Source organism: Poecilia latipinna, unplaced genomic scaffold, assembly GCF_001443285.1.
Source record: "Poecilia latipinna isolate Pla-1442-1.1 unplaced genomic scaffold, P_latipinna-1.0 Scaffold307, whole genome shotgun sequence".
Taxonomy (NCBI): Eukaryota; Metazoa; Chordata; class Actinopteri; order Cyprinodontiformes; family Poeciliidae; genus Poecilia; species Poecilia latipinna.
The window spans coordinates 205,641-227,059 of record NW_015112923.1 but is presented as its reverse complement, the minus strand read 5'-3'; the positions used below and the strand labels follow the sequence as shown (position 1 = coordinate 227,059).

General features: G+C 38.3%; 1 protein-coding gene across 1 annotated transcript in view; it reads left to right on the top strand.

Moving 5' to 3' along the window:
• Positions 1–443: 443 nt before the first annotated feature.
• nck2a (NCK adaptor protein 2a) overlaps positions 444–21,419 on the top strand; it is a 34,136-nt gene continuing 13,160 nt past the window's right edge. The window contains exon 1 of the mRNA XM_015034622.1: positions 444–712. The gene's annotated coding sequence lies outside the window, so the exon portion shown is untranslated. The remainder of the gene's footprint in view (positions 713–21,419) is intronic.

Here is a 21,419-nt window from a genome sequence, read left to right as displayed (position 1 = left end):
AGTGCGAAACAATGCAGTGGTAAGAAGATATTCTTCATTTACTGTCCATTTTAGTTAAAATATTTACTATTGCCATTTTCAGTGAAACCAGTAGCAGCCGTGCCTGCCGTAAATATTTTTTAATTATCTGAAGATAATGGGTTAATTACCTTATGATAGTAAAAGTTGTTTTCTCATGAAAATGGAATAATCAAATCTTTTATTTTTTTTTATTTGGGAGAATGAATGTTTACTTGTAATAACGGAATTATCGACTCAATATTTCAGGGTGAGAAAAGTTCCTCATAATCACCTGATAACTATCTTAGGACAGCAAAAGTCCTTTCGAATGAGTGCCTACAGTAGGGTATCTCTTTTTGCAGTTCATTTATTAATTTAAACGGATGGCCAGTAAACATAACTTTCCTGTTTTGTTTTATTGTGAAGCGTCAGACCGGAAGTGCGCAGTTCGCCCTAGCTAACTTGAAAAACGTGCTCGAGGTGGAGGCAGTCAGCCTGCGAAGGAAAAACAAGCGAGGACAGGTCGGGCACTACATGCCCAGCCCGTGTTTTAAAAGAAGGAAAATTAGTTAAAGTGGAGGATATGTGGATGTGAGTGGGGTTTTCGTCACTTTCACGCGGGCTCAGTTACTTATTGTTTGGCTCTCGGGCTGTGGCTGTGGCGTGTTGAGCGTGTCGCTGTTTGCCCATTCTCACTGGAGTGAACACTAAGGTAAGAGCCTGCAAACCTTACAAATGAACTGTGTTAAGTTGGTGGGGCTGAACCGGTTACTTTGGACGCTTTTGTATCTTTATGGTTTAGTTTGATCCGTCTTTGAGGAGACTGGAAACTGTAGTAAAAGTTGGGACAAAGACGGCGGCTTACTGGTGTCACTTTCACGCTTTGACGCCTGCTCTTTGTCCACTCAGATGTGGTTTAACCACACATCGAGCTCAAACCTCAATTCGTCCCTGATTTATCTCTTTTCTGCTTCATGTCTACTTTTCTTTAACGTTTAAAGCAAAATCAAAAGGCTTACGTTCATCTACATCATAATTTCCCCATCTTTTTGTTCGGGGCCACTTAATAAAGGCCTGCGATCGAGGGCTACAATCCACAAACAGGTCTTGAGAAATCTCCATGTAGTGAGACATCTGCTTTTTATTTGTAACGTTCATCACATTTATTGTCTGTAATAAATCCAGACGGACGTTTTCTCATTCATTCAATCATAATGCGCCCTGTTGTGTGGTGGATCTCCTGTTGAAGCCGCAACAGCTTACACAATGACCCGCACTTGCCAAAACACTGGAGATTGGCGACTGGTGCCACATGCCTAGCTTTATCAATGGTTCTAGTGGCTTTCATTGGGAACTGCACCATCCATCCCTCTAATTACAAATGTTTCCAATAATTTTAGGAGTTGTACTCCAAAACAAACGAGATTATCTGGACTGGCATTGAAGTAACTATCAGTTGATGCCAAGATCAGGTGTGCAGGTTTAAAATATCCCTCTGAAAGAAAGTGGTAAGAAATAGCAAAAATAAATGCCTAATTTAAAGATAACATGCCTTTATTTAGCCAGTTGATCACGTTACTTTTTCTAGAGTATATTATTATCCATCTTGGTAGAAATTGGACAGCATTTAAGAATGTGCTTACACTTTAAGTCAGTTGATCTTGAGAATAAAATAATACAACAACACCCTCAGAGGAACATTATATTTGGTATCCCATAATTTCCTGCATCACATATAAAATGTAAGGTATTATCTGGTCGTCGGTTCTCATGATGGAGTGCATCGTTAAACCTGTTGGACCATGCACTTGCTGTAAATGATTGTTGAATTTAGTGCCTTTTTTTAACCTAGGAATGATTTGTGAGGCTTTAATGTGTCAAGTTTTATTCATTAATTACAGAAAACAGAGATCCCTCTAAAAACGTCTGTTTAATTGTATATTTTGCAGTTAATTTCTAGCCATGTGATTTGTTGCTGTGAGCTAACATTAGCAATGACAGTCTTGGTTCAGAGTCAAAATAAGTAAATCTGTATCTGTGGCCATTTAAGTTGATCTTTTTTCTTTTTATTTGATGCAGTTGTCAATCCTTATTTCTTAAAATGGAAGAAACTTGTTGCATATTGCTACTTGATTTGAAAAAAAAAACAATCAAACTAATCAATATTGTTTATGTCAATACCATTTTTTCATCAAAACAAATCCCACTCTTTTCCGACTTACCAATTTAAATCACTTAACCTAGGTGTGACTTCAGTTCCAGCTCAGATTTCCGAGACACATTGAACACATCTTAAGCCCTATGCTGCTAATAGTAAAAATAAATGGATAACCATTGATATTCTGGGCCTGTTCACTATTTCAGTGGGGCTTTTATAAACCCCAAATAGGTCATAAACATTTTTAAGGAGTCGGTCAAGCGAGTGACCCCCATCACCAATCAAGCGGTTGGAGCCAAAATGGCATCCAAAGGCTTGTTGGTGCCTATATGCCTAGTTTCTGTTAATTGCAAGATGCATTGTAGTAATTATCATTGATTCATCAGCATTTTTCCGAAGAGGCCCAAAGTTATACTACAGGTTTGCAGTCTTAATGAAGGGGTTACAGGTGCAAGGCGGCATCTATTCCTATATTCAGTTGCACACCCATTCTGCTGACACACCCTCTGAGTTCAGTACATTATTATTTTGAGACTAAGATAAGGTTCACTCAGCTGTTTTACGTAGGTGGAACTTGGCAGCAGCACACTCTGGACTCCTAGACCTGAATCACAGAAACTGCTATTACAACATGTCAAGCAGGGACACTTTGAGCTTTTGAATGCCTAACATTTTTACCATCTCAGAAAGCTTAGTAAAGGTGAGGTGCAAAGGCTGACTGGGTATTTTAGCTATAACAGGAAGAGCAAGTTGTATATTTACTGTACTTGGTTTCGATCTCAATTTCTCAGAATAAAATTTCTCTGAATAATACTTGTTTTAAAAATCTTTTTTAAGACGAGAGCTTCAGATTTTGAATTGGTAAAAAAAAAAAAAAAAAAAAAGATGTGCTAATTTGTGTAAAAAAGGGATTTTTTTTTTTTTTTCCCATCAGGAAAAATGATTTATATCAAGAACGATTACGAAGCAACACTATTTTTGACAGGAGTGACTGTTTAAAAAAAATAAAAATAAAAGTCAAAATTCTTGTTTACTTTAGCATTACTGGTTAGCTTTTGTAATTACTTTTTAAACACCTCACTGACTGGATAATTTTTTAGCGTTAGCTGCGGCGCGGTGTGTTCTCTGAGCGTAAATTAATTCGGGTTTTGAATTTGACTTGCCGATCACCAGTCACATTCATTAACAACAACCATTTCCCGGGTGTTTCCCAAGAAGACACTGGCTTGTCGTAACCTTGAAAATCTGAACCATCTCTAATGTTTGTTTTATGGACATTTGATCAGCAACAGAGTGCTTTGGTAATGCTTTCTGTTCACCATTGTTTCCTGTTGGTCTTTTTAGAGTTCACTTCCTTTCTGGTCTTCGTATTTTTAGAGTAGAGCTCAAATCTCAAACGTTCTCTTTATTGTGTGAAAGGGCTGAGAACATAAAGAGCTAGATTTCATTGTAATTTGGATTAATTTGTTTTGGTACCGTAATTCTGTTTATAAGAATTCACTTCCTTTTTTTTTTTTTCTTTTTTATTAGCTTGAAGTTTTGAGCTTCAGCTAATAACACGTTAGGCCATTTTAAAAACGATACGTATTCAAAAGCTAACCTGAGTATTGTATGTAAAATAATTGTCGGTACAGCATAAATTGAACCTTCATTTCACATTCAGTTGCTTTACTAGTTATCACAAATGAACAAAGTCGAATGTTTTAAAATGGTAACCATTGGGTACTTGGTGATTCTTGGGCCAGTGCTGGTCGTAATATTGGGGATATAAAACATAGTAAACTTGGTTAATGATTAGTAAATTGATACATTTAGTTTTCCAGAACATGAAGACATAACGACAACCGGTTAATGGGATAACGAGCTTCATTTTGAAAACGTGGTTTTGTTCCTCAGCACTTTGAACTACAGTTTGATACAAGGTGCGTGAATTTCAAGGACTTTGAGCTTTTAGGTTTGGTCGTAATGCTGGTTGGTGCTTCAGTATTGGACATAAAGTATCTCAATGTAAGCTCCTGGGTTTGTTCTCCTTTATTGTTCAAAAATGTATCTTTTTTTTAAGTCTTTGCATTGGATCTCTGTTCAGATGCAGTGATCCAATGAGAAATGTTTTGACAGATGAAGTCTTTTGTAAACGCAGTCACAACATCAGACTAATTGCTCCTCTTCCTCTCCTGCTTAATGCGTTTGAAATGTCCCGAGTCACTGCTGGTGGTTTAAAGGCCTCCACACCTTCGTCTGATGGATTAGAGGTTTGAAACCTTTATCTGTGTTTGTGGTGACTTTTTCAAAAATATGTAAAAAAAAAATAAAATGCCATGGATCTTGTGGCCTGTATCTTATGACTTTCCTATTGGGAAGTAAGCAGAATATTTTTTGTGTGTTTTTAGGTTTACAGTTTAGGATCAGAAACATTTTGCTATAATTGATTCTCTGTCCCTTATGAGGTGTTTATTTTCTTTTTTTGTTTGTTTGTTTGTTTGTTGGCAAAATACGATAACTTAATTTTTAGCCGTAATCTTTAGGATCCAGAGATGGGAAAGCATATTTAGGAAGTGGAAATGTTTTTCACATATTGTATTTTTGTCCCGAGGAGAGCGTCATGTTTGTTTCCCTTTGGGAAAATTTAAGCTCTGTAGGAGAGAGAGAGAGCGAGAGAGAGAGAAAGGGGGAATTAATAAGCGTAGGAACAGATGGGCGGTCAGGAGACAGAAAATTACTCATGAAGCTCATCATGTTGATGGCAAAATAAAGGCCTTTGCCTTACTGGGCATCTGTAACCTGGTGAATGGGATTGTTGTTGAACTGGGAGGACCAGCAGCCATAACGGCTCAACCTGTTCCTGTGACCCAGTGATCTAGAAATATGGTACCTATAATCGCACTGTGTTTACATCTGTGGTGATGTTAGTGAAACGCATTAAGGGCTTGGGATTTAGATTTAGAATTGTATTATAATTGTATAATCTGACACGCCTCAGTGGTTTTAAGAGTCACTTCAGGTCACAGTTCACAAAATCTTCTGTACTTTCAACATGTGTATGACAGGTTGCTCTAGGACTTGATTGTGTTTGAAACTGGGGAAACTTTTGGTAAAAATTTTTAGCTTTTAAACATTAATTACATGGCTTATTTGGTTTAAGAGCTAATGATTTTGTAGTCATCCCCTTTTTCTTAACGCTGAATATCATGCTGGCTCATTAATTCAGTTCTGACTGAATGTCAACTAGATTATTTAAAGCACAACTTATTAATTGTTTGAATTTTGAGACTGATCTGTAGCTACTTGCTCGGTGGGTGCCGAGCAAATGGTTCTTTTAAGGATTTTGATAACGTGTCGCTAAAACGTCTAAAACACTTTGGAGATTAAATCTGACTATAGTATCATAGCAATTGGGATTCTACTGCTATTTCCGGGACTTTGGACCAACTTATGAGACGGTGCTTAAAAACTGTACTACTTGAAAATGTGTTGGTATGTTTTTTTTCCTCATACCCTCAGGTTATTGAGACAGCAACAAGGTTATTTTTGCTGTCTCTAACTCCAGTCCTTGAGAGCCATTGCCCTTCTTCTTGCGTCTAACATGCCTGAATCAGATAAATGGCCTTGAACTTTGATTCAGATGTTTTTGAGCAGGAAACAAAAAAAAAAAATGCTGGTAAGTGGCTCCTGAGTACTGGACTTTGAGACCTACCGTGTATTATTTCAGTTTGTAAGCTTGATTCATGATTAAACCTGTAGTATCCAGACATAGTAAAGAAATGGATAATCTTTTACTTTTTGATGATGAACGGAGAGTATTTAAAAATGAAATGCTTTATTGTATGATTGGACATATAGATGTAAAAAAAAAAAAAAAAAACCTTTTCAGTACATTTGTTTTCAAATAACCATTTGCAGTGCAGCATTTGTGTCCTTTTGTATCCCAAATATGTACAATTTCTTCTTGGTTGCTAATGACAAATTAATTTTTCTGGATTTTGGAGTCTCCCTGCAGTAGGTGCCCCCACATGGTGCCTATAGTGATCATGAAATTGCGGTTTTATTTCAACTCAGTGAGTTATTTCAACATTACTATTGCAATAATTTCCAGATAAGCGTCCTGAAATTAAGATGTATTAAATGTGAATCCAGTGGAAATTAACACAGACTGCAGAATCTGTTGTAGTGGATGAGCGATGAGGTGACGGTATACTTTGTATACTAAAATGTAGATGAATGCCATATTGTTTATTTTGGGACTTTGAACGCAGCTAAAAACTTTCTGATGGTTAACAACATATTGACTCAGGTTAACTGTGTGAGCTGTGGTTGTGCTTAGTGAACTTGCGCAACACTGAGCACCAGATAACGATTAATAAATATTGAAGTTGCGTGTTGTGAAACAGCTGAATCAATTATGTTAACAGATAATAGGCTAATTAAACATATTAGTACTCCAAAAATTATTATTAAAGCCAGCCAAAGCTATGCTGGGATCATCTGATGTCAGAATGTTTGATCCATTTGTGATTTGTGATTTTTTTTTTTTTGACTATCTAAAGTAAAAAAAAAAAAGGGGATTTTGTTGAACTTGTTTAAATTTGGATCTCATTCAGACATGATCTTTTTCTGCTTCTTGCTACTCTTTTTTTTTTCTCTCTCTCTCCTATTTATTCTCTTAACATTCATCTCAGTCATTATCTGCTTTCGCCAACACTCAGACTTGAGTTCCCAATTAATGCCAGACAACTGGTTTCAGTCTGTCGGCCTCACTGTCCCTGTTCACCACTGGGCAACCTGCCTAATCCTTGGCATTGGTTGGGATGGCAAGAAAGGGCAGGAAACTGGGAGGAGTGGTAAGTTTGTGAGTAAATATGGTAGAAGCCTAGTTTTCCACAGAAACCAAAATGCTGTTTAGTGGTGTATAAGACCCAAGATGGCCTCGAAGGGGATCACTAAAGTAGCAGAAACTGGCAAAAGGCTAAAATAAGTCATTTTTCCATAGACTGGTTTGAAGGCCAACGTTCCTGTGTGTTTGCTGGAGAATGGGGAAAGTCTGCAGGCTTTGTTGCTCCTGGTGGTAATTCAGTAGAAAAAAAAAGTAGATGCCCCTAATGCAAAGCAATCATCAGGGAGAGGAAAAACATCTGCTGTGTAGATCCACTGGATGGAAAAAGAGAACGTTCTCTTCCTGGAATTACTTTCATCTTCGGGGATCTGTGGGATATAATATGTGGGAATATACGCGGCTGTCATGCGAGGGTTTTCTCAGACCAGCAACAACTGAGTCACGTCACGCTACTCTCCAGCGCTGCTTCCGTCTTCCTGTTTTAAATCAAAACTTTTTTGACTTGAAGAACCACTTGAAGCAGCCATTTGAGTTGATGAGTTTTTACCCTTTCTCTGGCCTTAACCACGTCTCACCAAATGCGTATCAGAAAGGGAACGATAAAACCAGCCAGCGACAAATTAATGTGCAGCAGTTTTCCAGACTGCTGTGAAATTAAACTCCCATTTTGAGGAAAATTCTCATTTTTCTTCTTTACTTGTCAGAATGCGTCTCGAGACAAGGGAGGCCGTGATCCATTCGAGGCTTTCTGGAAGATCGTCTTGCAGATTGTAACTTCATCTTCTCCGTACTTGAGAGAAAGTGAGCATAAATTCATAAACATGCAGAGAGCTGCTCGTTAAATTGCAACAGTCCCCCCACTCTTTCCTTTAATGTGTATGGGGATTGTCTTGCATGGAAGAAAATTACCACTTGAGCCATCAGGAGGACGTGATGAGAGTGAAATCTAGCGGGCCGTAAAAGGTAATTTTAAAATTGGGACAAAAGCTTGCTACTTTAACTCGTTACTAAAACTGACCAACAAGGAAAGAGAGCAAAAAAATGTGAACAATGTTGATGAATGGATGAATTTTTTTTAAAGCAGGGTATAATGTTAATTCTTTAAATGTGAACCAGACCGTTTTTTCATTTGTTGGTAGATGGATGGTCGTGATCGCATCGGTCTGGGTTTGTATTGTCTAAAAAGGTTCAGAGGAAAATGTTGCAGCTTGTCTGACTCATAAAGAGAGTTCAGCTTTTGTTTCAGAGTTCGTTCGATTCTGTTGTTCTCGGCAGAGGCTTTGACGGGCCCTTCACGCTCTAATTGATTTAATTAAGTGGACGTCCGCCCCCCAAGCCCCCTTTGGCTGTACTAATGCACAAGTTGACAGCACGCAGACACGCATCATGTTATCTCAAACTCCACAACTGAGCTTTGCTTATCTGTAGTTTGCAGAACGATCCAAGTTTCCCTCCAGAGCATCCCAGCCCACGTAGCATCAATCCATCTGTGGTTCAACCTCGCTGACGAACTTGGGCCATTCTTGTGGATGCCGCAGAAGGCATTGGCGCACTAATAAATGTGGAAAAAATACATTAAGAAAACATGAAAATAATCACAAAAAACTTCATTAAGGTCATTGTTTTGTCAAGTCAGATGATTTATTCTTTACCGAGGAGGTAGAGCTGCATAATAGTGATCATAATCATGATTTTATATACTTTCTGTAATTTTGTTATAGATATTTTTGCTTAACTGAACCTAGATTTCACATTCTTTTTTTTTTGTATACTCTTGTTCATTAAAAGCTGCAACAAAAGCATTGTTAGATGGTCAGGCCTTTAAAACAATGTTTAAGGTGTAACAGCTTTATTGACCTGCACGATGCAACCACTTCAGTTTAAAAATGCTTACAATGTATTAGGGAAGTCTGAGTTTGCAAAATATACTAAGGTACTGTTAATATTTTAAGGTGCTGCGCATTTTCTGTCATTGGTTGAGAATGATGGATGAAAAGACTGGGATGTTATCCGCTAATGAAATTACCAATCACAAGAGGAAGTCACGTTTATGATTGGTAAAAGTTACTTCCTTCCACGTAGTTGTGACTCGTAAAATCATACCTTTTTTGTTCTTGCAACATTTTATTTTTCCTCTGGTGCTTTTATGCTAGCCCAAGAACAAGAGGGATAAGGACTTTCATTCTTCTTATGCTTATGTTTGCAAATGGGAGAACAAGTACAAGAGGAAGGAATTAAATTTAGATTCATCAGCCACATTCATTTTGATATCTCTTCTGTTGGTAACCGGTAAAATAATAATCCACTTTCTCTGAGTAGATGTGGCTGCTCCAGCTGCAGGGGAAGCTCCGTCTGATTAAGGCCGCATCCGCAACAGATGGGCACGTTCGCAGTTGTGCGATTATTGTAATTGACAAAAAAATTAGAATTTTAGCTGATGACCAATTAATAAAAAAATGCAGCGCGCTACATATGATTGGATTTCTAAGCTTTACTTCAGGTACTGCTACGATATGATGATGAAGGAGCCAAGATAATAACTTCTGGCGCCGCATCACCAGGAATTGGGTGAGTTCACAGAAGTCGCAGTGTAGATGTGTAAATCTTCATTTTAGAGAGTTTTCTGGAACAAAAACATCAACAATTTTCCAAAGGGCTTGGCTGATTTTAAGGTTTTGTCTGACAGTCTAGTTATTTAGTACAGCCGGTTTCAGAGACTCGGGCTACAGATAAAGTTTAACAAACTTCCAACCAGAAATCTGCTTCACTTGTGATTTTTGTCTTTAATATATCTTGACTCCTTTATGCATTGTGCTCCTAGATTACATTTAACTCGGCACAACAATAAAGTGTTGCCTTAAAATATTATGGACACATCCTTGCATTTATGGAAAGTGCCCAGACTATACACAGAAAAAAAAAGAAAGCAGGCATTACAAATAGCGAGTGCCTGTGCTGAGGCATGAATTAAGTGAGGGAGTGTGAATGGAATTTGACTCCAGTGTAAACCTGCCACCAACCCCACCGCTTCCACTGCAAGGCCAAACAGAGCTGCTGGAATTGCAAAATAGATGAGACAAGACACAATAGCAACCAGCAAACTGATAGTTGCTCCTTTGTCAGCAAAGAACTCTGACCTACCAGGTTGTTCGTTTCTTGTGATCGTTAATTCTCTTTTTACACCTTATTCATCCCATTATGGAAATTCTGCATGCTGCAAAATCTTGAAGGGCTCTTTGCTGTGCGATCGGTAAATCTAAAAAGCACACACTGCAGCGAAACTGCTACGTTATTTACCCATAATGTCAGTTCTTCCGGTATTCACTGGATTGGTGATTGCATAATACGTTTCAAAATGACTTTCAAAATGACCTATCAAAATCGTCTTGCAGAGGTGTTAAAGCTGTAAAGAAACTAAGAGTAAGGACAGAATGGTCAACTTGATGCACTAAAGAACTTAAAAGTAGTTCATAAAAGGTTGGTGCTGTCAACTCCTAAGCTTTATTGGGCTGTAAATATTGGTAAATTAGTCTCAAGAATCCTTGCATAACAAGGTTTCTGCAGCAAACCCCCAGTAATTATGAGCAGAACATGTAGTTTCACAAAACCATTTCATAATTTAGCAGTTTAGCACAACATCAACTCAAGTAACATCAACTTCTTCATGTTCTAGATTAAATAAATTGAATTGATTAAAAGAAATGACAATTAAATATTCCTCCCTGGTTTTGAAATGTTCAGTTTGTCTGCCAACATTTAAAAAAATAATTTAGTTCAGTGACAAGGGTTGACTAAATATACCATCAGTATGTTTGAACTACTAGCAATCTGTCCAGTCTATGTATTTAATTTGACATTTTAACACATAAATCTCTAACTTTTGTTTAAGTGATGGCTTAAATGTCTAGACAAAATCCAATAGAAAAAGAAGGATATTAGTGTTGGCTTTGCTACGGATATTTGATCAGTTTGGCTCCATCGCTACAATAAACCACGAAACTCTGTTTGGGAAGTTAACCAAGTCTGAATTATAAATGTCTTGAGGTGATTAGCTTCGTTTGGGGTTCTGTGTTTAGACTCCTTCTATGGTGTTTAGAGAAAGAGAATGGAAGTACCTGTAAATGCACATAATTTAACCCATTGTCATATACAGGTCCTTCTCAAAAAATTAGCATATTGTGATAAAGTTCATTATTTTCCATAATGTAATGATAAAAATTAAACTGTCATTTATGTTAGATTCATTGCACACCAACTGAAATATTTCAGGTCTTTTATTGTTTTAATTTTGATGATTTTGGCAAACAGCTCATGAAAACCCAAAATCCCTGTCTCAAAAAATTAGCGCATCATGAAAAGGTTCTCTGAACGAGCAATTAACCTCATCATCTGAATCAACAAAGTAACTCTAAACACCTGCAAAAGATTCCTGAGGCTTTTAAAAACTCCCAGCCTGGTTCATTACGCAAAATTGCAATCATGGGTAGGACTGCCGACCTGACTGCTGTCCAGAAGGCCATCATTGACACCCTCAAGCAAGAGGGTAAGACACAGAAAGAAATTTCTGAACGAATAGGCTGTTCCCAGAGTGCTGTATCAAGGCACCTCAGTGGGAAGTCTGTGGGAAGGAAAAAGTGTGGCAGAAAACGCTACACAACGAGAAGAGGTGACCGGACCCTGAGGAAGATTGTGGAGAAGAACCGGTTCCAGACCTTGGGGGAAGCAGTGGACTGAGTCTGGAGTAGAAACATCCAGAGCCACTGTGCACAGGCGTGTGTAGGAAAGGGGCCACAGGTCCCTCATTCCCCAGGTCAAGCTACTTTTGAACCAGAAACGGTGGCAGAAGCTGACCTGGGCTACAGAGAAGCAGCACTGGACTGTTGCTTAGTGGTCCAAGGTACTTTTTTCAGATGAAAGCAAATTTTGCATGTCATTTGGAAATTAAGGTGCCCGAGTCTGGAGGAAGACTGGGGAGAAGGAAATGCCAGAAGTCCAGTGTCAAGTACCCACAGTCAGTGATGGTCTGGGGAGCCATGCCAGCTGCTGGTGTTGGTCCACTGTGTTTTATCAAGGGCAGGATCAATGCAGCAGCTATCAGAAGATTTTGGAGCACTTCATGCTGAAAAGCTTTATGGAGATGAAGATTTCATTTTTCAGCATCACCTGGCACCTGCTTACAGTGCCAAAACCACTGGTATTACTGACCATGGTATTACTGTGCTCAATTAGCCTGCCAACTCTCATGACCTGAACCCCATAGAGAATCTGTGGGATATTGTGAAGAGAAAGTTGAAGGTGCAAGACCCAACACTGTGGATGAGCTTAGAGCCGCTATCGAACCATCCTGGGCCTCCATAGCACCTCAGCAGAGCCACAGGCTGATTGCCTCCATGCCACACCGCATTGAAGCAGTCATTTCTTCAAAAGGATTCCTGACCAAGTATTGAATGCAAAACTTAACATAATTATTTGAAGGTTGACTTTTTTGGTATTAAAACGCATTTCTTTTATTGGTCGGATGAAATATGCTAATTGTTTTAGATAGGAACTTTGGGTTTTCATGAGCTGTATGCCAAAATCATCAGTATTAAAACAATAAAACACCAGAAATATTTCAGTTGGTGTGCAATGAATCTAAAATATGACAGTTAAATTTTTATCATTACATTATGGAAAATAATTAACTTTATCACAATATGCTAATATTTGAGAAGGATCTGTAGAGTTCTGGGAACCATCTGGACAGTTTTCATCATTTAGACATTTCTCCTCTAGATTTATTCAAGCTATACTGCTAGATATCACCGTGTGACGTGGTGCTGCTGCTGCTGCGTGCTTTGAAGTTGATTCGATTGCTGGAGATAGCAACGTGATAGGCCTTGTCTAATCCATTTGTGCACTCTTATATTTCCTTCAACAGGCGTACACTCAGACACACATCCACATGGCTGCAGGTGAAGTGAGTCCTGCTTTATTTATAAGGTGTACAGCTGAGAATGCCACATGATTCTCCTGAGGATTCACGTTTGCGTGCTCTGTGTTTGGCTTGTAAGCGTCCGCTCCTTGCTCTCTCTCACTCTTATATGCACTTGCTACAAAGCATCTGTTTACCCTTTTCGTGCAGGTTTGGCTTGGCAGAACTACATCTGTTTGAACGTGACCTTGGCAGTTTACAACGAGCTGCCAGCAGACATTTGCTGACTCTGGCGCTTCGCGGTTTTATGTTGAAGGAGTGATATCATCTGCATGTCACGGAAGCAGGAATGCCTTTGTGTGTTCAGGCCAGAGCAACTCACTGTAGCCAGCAGTGGAAAATGTCAAGCTATGGAGCCCAGCAGTGCAGAAACCATCTTGGGAGCAGGAGGGCTTAAATGGATTGAATTATCAGTCAGAGGGGCGGACAGAGAGGAGACGGCATTAATGGGGATGGCAGGACAATTGATGATATAAATAAAGGCTGTAGGAAAAATCAATATTTATGAAAATCACTGAGGTTTCAAGATCTTGTTTTCACTTGAGGTACAGTCTTAATTTGGAAATAGAAAATGTTCAAAAGGTCTCCGGAATATAAATTTGATATAATCAATACTGTCTCAATAATGATGAGATTATTCATCCCACATTTGACTTGGTGAGCTTTCTTTTAATTTGACTGTAATTGTGGTTAGACATGTACGGATCAGGCTTTTCACGGCCAATGCAGATTTCAGCTTTTCTTCAAAGTCTGACCTGCTGAAGACTTCCTGATTAAGTTGAGCATTTTAAGGCATTGTGGGTAAGTAAATACACACCATATGTATTTACTTAAACAGAATGTAGGCTTTACGTGCTGCTATGTTTCTGCCATCGTTTTGAGAGCATCTCTTGTGCCTCTCGGATCAAAATTAGGTTGTGCAACAAAGGCAAATAAACACAAGCAAGACTGACGAGCAGAACGGCAGCAGAAACTCCCTGCTGAAATTCCCTCAGAGAAGGTTCCCATGTGTATCAGAAAACTTGGTTAAATATAGATTGTTTTTCTCTCCAGTCAGTCATGGAACATTTCATTCATGAAAAATTAAGTTCAGATGAAAAAATTATTTTCCAAAACTCTTTGAAAATAAGCAGAATTCACATTTTTTCTATAATTGTCATGATCAGAGATAATTCTGGAGACACAGTGCTTTTGTTGACTGCTGCTTTGTCCTCCACCACACATATTGCCAGTAATTTGCTCATTTTGAGTTTGTAATTGCTGTGTGTACATGATCTAAATCTTTTCTGGTCGTATCAGTCAAATCTCCTTCAACTGCTCAATAAATCTATCGACAAGTCTTAATGAATTACCCTGTCAGCTTATTTGAAAACCACTTGGTTATTTAGGCGCGTGGTGGTGCTTACTGTGAGGTTTAACAACATTTTAAATGAAACGCACAAGGCTAACTCTGTAACTTTGTTGCCCCGCTGGGACCAGGAAATTGCCAGGTTAAAGTCTAAGGTTTAAATTCTCCAAAGGCTGGAAACTAAAGACCCAGTCACTGCATTGATGCAAAAAACTGTCAAGATTCATCCCAGTTGTTTTGTTTTCATTGTCCCACGGTTCGCTTTCCAGGAGCGCTAATGGGATTAATGCAAATGCTGTTAACGCTGAGACCACTTTGCTTTAAATCTCGGTCCCAGCAGAGGTGCAACACAAGTGTCTAACCTTAAAAGGCGGATAAGTATTGCGTATTAGTGTTGTCGCATACAAAAATATTCATATGGCAGTTTGTGTAATCTCTATATTTGTGCCCAACAGGTCTGCATCACATCACACTGCGCCTCATGCATTTTTATTAAAACATTGGGCTGTTCTCTCCTGGGAGCCTGAAGGTAAAATCTGATCAAAGGGAATAATTCAGGTTTATAGCTGAGGGAGGAGAAGGGAGAGAGTCACTGGAGCAGAGAGTGCAAGAGAAGGTAAATCTCAAGCCACATTTTAAGTCAGTTGTGGTTTGTGTAACCCAAAAAAAGAAGATAAGAAATTTAGAGGAGAATTTCTGGATTGTTTTCTTGCTTCATAGTCGATTAACTTAAATTTTCACATCAGTCTGTTGAGAATAGGTAGCACTTACTAAATCTATTGACCCATTAGGTTTATAAAATTACATTATTTTCAGCAGTTGTGATCCTTCTTATTGATCTCTTAAGCTACAAAGTAAGGAATTCGTACTGATTATGCATTCTTCCAAAATGGCTGATCTGGTTCATCTCCCATGTTACCTCATTAACAGAAATCCCTGCAAAATTGGTTGCTTGTAGGAAATCTGACAGATGTATGTAAATGCGGGTTATTGCCTTGCCTTCATTTCACCATGAGGTTGCGTCTTCGTAAACTAGGACGCTTTCTCTGCTTCTCCTTTCTCCAAATTTTCTCCAGATTGTTCCGCTAATGTGGCTAGTTAGATCAGGTGTAACTGGGTCATTGCTTCTCATGTTGCTTTTGTCATTGAACTTTTTCTGGTTTCATTTTTCACCAGTGATCAGCACAAAGATTCCGTTTTTCTTTTTAATTTTTGCTCCTGACAAAGAAATGGAGAGACGTTTTGTTTGCAAGTAATGGAAGCTTTTACTTACCGGGATAAAGTCATCAGATATTTAAACATTACCATGTTTAAAAATAGACTACATTAACTCTGACCTTGTAGTTCTCTTATTTAAAAACACTGACTTTAGGTTGGTTGGCAATAAAATCTCAGATTTACCAAAAATATAAAACATATTACCAATCATATTGCTAAATCATGTATTTTAGCAACTTGGATGGACTTTCAGGCACACACCTGATGTAGATCTCGGTGATCAGGACGATAAATCTCAGGAGTGTTGGGAACATTGTGGTAATGGAAAAGAGAGCAGTGATGGAAATCTGGGTCAGTTGTAATCAATATGTCTGATTTTCTAATATTGTGTAGCTTTGGTTTATTTTAGTTTTTATTACTGTTAATATTATCTGTTTTGCATATTTTACTTTTACAGAAGTTTAAACTAAAAACGATGTTCCACATTGACTGAACACCAATTGTTCAGTCAATTAGCGACTGTAGTACCTCTGACCAAACGTGTCCCCAGGCCCGTTTTACTTGAGTGGGTTCACCTGGATCGGTCTTCCATGGATGGAAAATATCTAGATTTCCTAAGGGTAGGAAAAAGAAACTTGAACAGTATCGTTTGTAGAAATGACTGCATTTGTAAGCCAGTTATTAAATAGACACGGATTATAAACATTGCATATTTGGTGCATGTTTGAGGTTTGATGCTATAAGTTAACCAGAAAATGTCTATTTCAGCTCTAAATGGGATATTGTACTGAGGAAGACTTGAACCCTGCCATATAGATCTTAAACTCAGCAGGAAAACGGGAGATGTTTTTCTATTAATTAATTAATAGAAAATTAATTAATTAATTAATCTACTAATTTGATACAGAATAACTCTGCCTTGAATTCTTCTCCATCATTTAATTGTCAATCACATCATCACTTCAAGTGCTTTGTCTATTCAACCAGAGAAAACAAAAAAATATATATATACATCCGCAGTTTGTTGAAACTATGCAGTTGCGCTTTTCTACTTTTGTCCTACAAGAAGTACCACATTACTTCTTAAAATAAATTTAAAAAAGACACAAAAAACCTTTTCCTCACCATGTCTGCAAGGTAGAAAAAGGTTGTGTACAGAGAATTAGGCTATTTCATTTCCTGAGAACATGCTGCTCTGTAGACGTGTCACATTATGTATTTAGAGTGCAGGGAGTTGTGCAGCTGGAACAAACACTGTGCTGCTGAGGAAGGAGCCAAACCTAATATTAACAGTAGAGAAGGCATCCCACGTTTTTAAGTTGTATTTAGGCCTATAAACAAGAACAAAAACTGGGAATTATTGAGGTCTCTGAGCTCTAAGGCTTTTTATCAACTTTTAATATAATCAGAGTAGTTGAAAATTGAGTCAGATTAGCATGCAGCATCATTCTGTTTTTAAATTAAGATGTTAATCAAAACAGAATCTTGCATAATTTGAATCCAATCATACTGGAGAGTAAAGTGTGGTGCATTGCTGGAAGGAATTATTAAAAATTGGGACACTATACACTTATGCAGTTCTGTATTTCTGAGTGAAATAAGAGATTAAAGCTGCAGTATGTAACTTTTTTGAAAAATATTTTTTTCATATTTTTTAAAATCTTGGTAAGTCCTGACAGTAGAATATGAGAGATAGTCTGAACAAAATCAAGCTCCCCTGACTTCTCCCTATGGTCCTACTGCCACTTGCAGTAATACATCGCTGTTGTTCAAAAACATCCAATCAGAGCCAGGAGGATGGTTTTAGTGCTGTCAATCAGACTCACGGATGCGCTGCTCACACCCTTCTCTTGAACAGCACTCAATAGTCTTTCAGGCTGAAAATACTGGGGTGCTGCAGATGGGCTAATGGCAGAGAAGTGACATAAAGTTATTGGATAACTGCTAATTTCTCGACTTGTAAAAAAACAAAAAAAAAAAACAACAAGACGGGTAAACAAAATAAGACACAGGATGACAGGCAAACCTAAAAGGCAAGAATTAGGCAGAGCCCAAAATAAAACAAGGGTAAACATCACAGCAGCTTTTTAGATGTGGCTACATTTGCTAAAAGGATTAAAAAACAATGCAGTTAGCCGCATTTGTTCTTTGTAAGTAAGTGTCTGCTTGATTTGTTTTATTTTTTAACAACATAACTGGTATGATGACTACAGTATTACTGGTGATGGAGCAAATCTAGTTTTACTCTGTAGGTTTTTCTGGGGTTTTTTTTTGCCATCATTGGTAGATGACATTTACTGGCCTAGTAAACATCAGCCTACTATTAGTTTCTAAAACATATTCCAAAATATTATACAATTTAAATCCACGCTATTTGAAATGTTTTTAACCATATTCTTTGATTATATATTATATCAGTCTGTACTAATGCATCATAGTTGTTCTAATTGGTATATTTAAGTGTATTTACAGTAAAACGAAAATACATGGTTTTAATAGAGCTGCACTATTTATCAAATTGCACTGTTCATCACAATATTGGTGTTGAAAATGGCTTGGGACTGCCTGATTTAAATATTTGGCTTAATATCTTATATCAAGTGTTGTGAATTCACCCTTGGCATGCTAAAAACATACTTGTATTTCAAATCAAGCTATTAGGGTGGATGTAATTGTGCATTCACACTGTGCCTGCTGATAAAATGTTTTACCAGATGGATAGACCTTAGCTGCCTTTGGACATAGCACTATATGTATATTTTTGTGTCTTGGATCCTAAAGCTACTGAAGAAATTGGTAATGTTGGGAAAAATAGTAATTTGAAATTTGGGTTATGTTTAATCAAAATCATCATTTGCAATATTAAGCAAAAGTTTTCCGGTTGAATTTTTCCAGATATACTGCAGCTCAAGTTTGGGACGTTATGAAAAATTATCAAAAAAAAAAAAAAAATTATGGCAAACACTAGTGGGGTGCAATCCTGTGAGTAGAACTTTGAATCTTCTAAAAGGCTTCATCAAAATTTTGAGCATAGACACCCAGAGGGAATGATCTGATTTTAATGTAATTTGGACTGCATGAAGACCGGTGATGGGCATGTAAATGATTTGATTAGCAAGAAGCAGAGCCGCCTCTAAACTGTACCAGAGCACATAAGCGGCGGCACCAGGAGTTGAGTGATCCACTACAGGCTGCGGTAATGTCGGTTTTCGTCCGACACGAGGGACACACTCTTCACAACACCACAACACGGCGAAGGGTGACACGTTATGCGTCGGTGACATCTTGTATCGCTGTTCTTTGACATCTTTATGCCCTGCCATTGCACTGGCCTCATTCAAACCCACAAAGCGCCTCCTGTCAAACTCTAACGCACGAGTGAAGCATCCTCATTCACTGCCTTGACAGACTGTCAGAAGCTCCAGGAACTACCTGCAACACGCATCACAACCGATGATGCACACACATATTGTCGTCTCTGTTCTAGACGAGAAAGCTCCTTGCAAAACCATTTGCATACTAATCCCTGGTCTGCATGTGCTCAATTATATCCAAATCAGACCAATCTTTCTGGGTAGTAAACTGTGTGATTTACTGGTTCCATTATCAGTGAGTGGGTCAGTGGCTGCCATAGGTGTATAAATTGACCTTTTAGATCCATGTTAAACGCTACCTGACTTTTGCTTTTGTTACATACCAAAACATTCATTGGTCACAAAAGCAACCCCAAGGGGACCGCATTTCCATTTTGAGAAGTCATTGTTTCTTGAATTAGAATGCGTTATTTTGCATCAATAATCTACCATTATTATCCAGAAACCCTTTATGTTTACCTCGCTCCAGAAAGGTCAGCGTTTTCGTCTAATCGGATGATGACATATCTGGCAGGCGATGCAGGTAATTGAAAAATGGGAAGTGATCGTTCTGTTGGTGGTAGATTAATCAGATGCCGGTACTGTCTGGCTCATTCTTTTCCCCTTTCCTCTGCACCCTCTGGCTCTGTAGCTCCCATTTGCCTTTGTGTGGCTGAGATTGTTCTTCAGAAAGGAGCCATCTAGAACTGAAGGGTGAAGGGATAAATCTGAAATTCATAAGGGAACAACTGTGCAGCTGAAAAAATGAACCGTCTATATTTTTTTCCCCCCATTGAGACCGACTGAAGAATCTGAATTTCCCCTCTTGGGAGACAGACTGAAGTGATGACAGGAAATGAAAGTGGAATTGCTCTCATTGAAAGTATGGAAACATGGAAATTACACTTTTTAAAAATGAAAAAAGCTTTTTAGGACATTTTTCTTTAAGTCGGTGTGTATTTGAGACAAAATCCAATCAGGGGCCAAGACTGCTGACCTGAAGAGAACCTTATGTAATTATTCTCTCATTCAGAGCTGAGGAACCATCACTATTTGTTGTTGGTAAATCAGCGCAACTCTGAGATGCTTTACTAATGATAAATATTACATACATGATATTAACAGAATTTAAGAATCATGATTCCTGGTTACTGAAACTCTTATGTAAATAAAAGTTGTATTGTATGTGAACTTTTAGAAGTGTTCAAATTGCTGCTAGTTAATTTGTTTTCCTCATCATACTCACTGAAAGGCTTTAATGAATCCTGACATGTTGGATTCATTTGAAGTTTTTCCCCCTCTGAGTTTCCACTGTTTGTGGATGTTTTCATCTCAGTCGCTAAAAATATACCAAGTGTGGACATTGAAGTGAGGGGAAGCCCAAATATATTATTGACTTGCAGGATTTGCATCCACAGCATTTGAAATATGACATCCTGTCAAATGTTGCATCCACTCCTTTGCAGTTGCGATGTGCCAAATTGTCAGACAACTTTACAAATCTCTAAGCTTCATGTTTTCCCTGCGTAACTGTTAGCATGTAGGGGACTTTAAGCCAACGGATCACAGTTCTGGGCTGAGTTGTGTTGATAGAGGAATTAGTTTTTTTTTCTGTATTTCACAATTTCTAATCCTACTGAAGGACAGAGCTTCTTTCTGGAATACTCTATTTTTATATATATACATTTCATTGGGTTTGGTCTGGATTTGCTGTAAAAACCTTGAAAAATGCCTGACTTTTCCAGGAAGCTAGTTTATTTTTTCCTCTTTCTTTGAATAGCTGAGTCTGAAGAAGCCTCCTCTGTCTGTGACAAGGCTCGGCTCAGTTTTTGTGGTCTGACTCTTCCCACTCTTATCCTATTTCCATCTAACTGTGAGAAATGCTTTTGATGTCACCCTGTTGTGGTTTGAGCTTTTTCTTTATTTTTTTATTAATATGATGGCATTCATTTGCACAGCACCTATTTTTGTCCTCTGAGACTGAAGAGGAGTAAAAAAAAAAACAACCACATCATGGGGAGGCAGATGTACTCTTCTGACACCACACCCTCTGTTTCAGAAAAAAAAAAGTGCTGCTAATGTGTAAACGTTACAGACAGAAAACCTTTTGAGGCATACGCTCCGGTTCGAGGAAATATAGCAGCAGGCAGCAAACATGTGGATAACATCTTCATCCCTAAGTGCATGTGAAAGGTATTCAACTCTGCCTCGGCCTGGTTTTGTTGTCGGAGATGAATCATCTTGTGAGGACGAGCATTAGAGCTCTTTAAATCACAAAAAGCCTTGTCCGGGGTGGCTCTTGCATCAAATTTGGCTTCCTCCTGTTTCAGCGCGTTCAGTTCGCTCTAAATGTTTCCGACAGCGATTGCCAATGGGGAGTAAAGCAGTCCGCCTCCTTCCTGTGAGAGGCAGCTACTGCAGACATTGTAGAGTGGATGGGGGGCGGGAGGAAATAATCTCTCATTGGTTGAAATTTTACAGCTTTTGACCTAAATGCCAAACGCAGAAAATTCTGCCAACATTTTTTTTTCCACTTT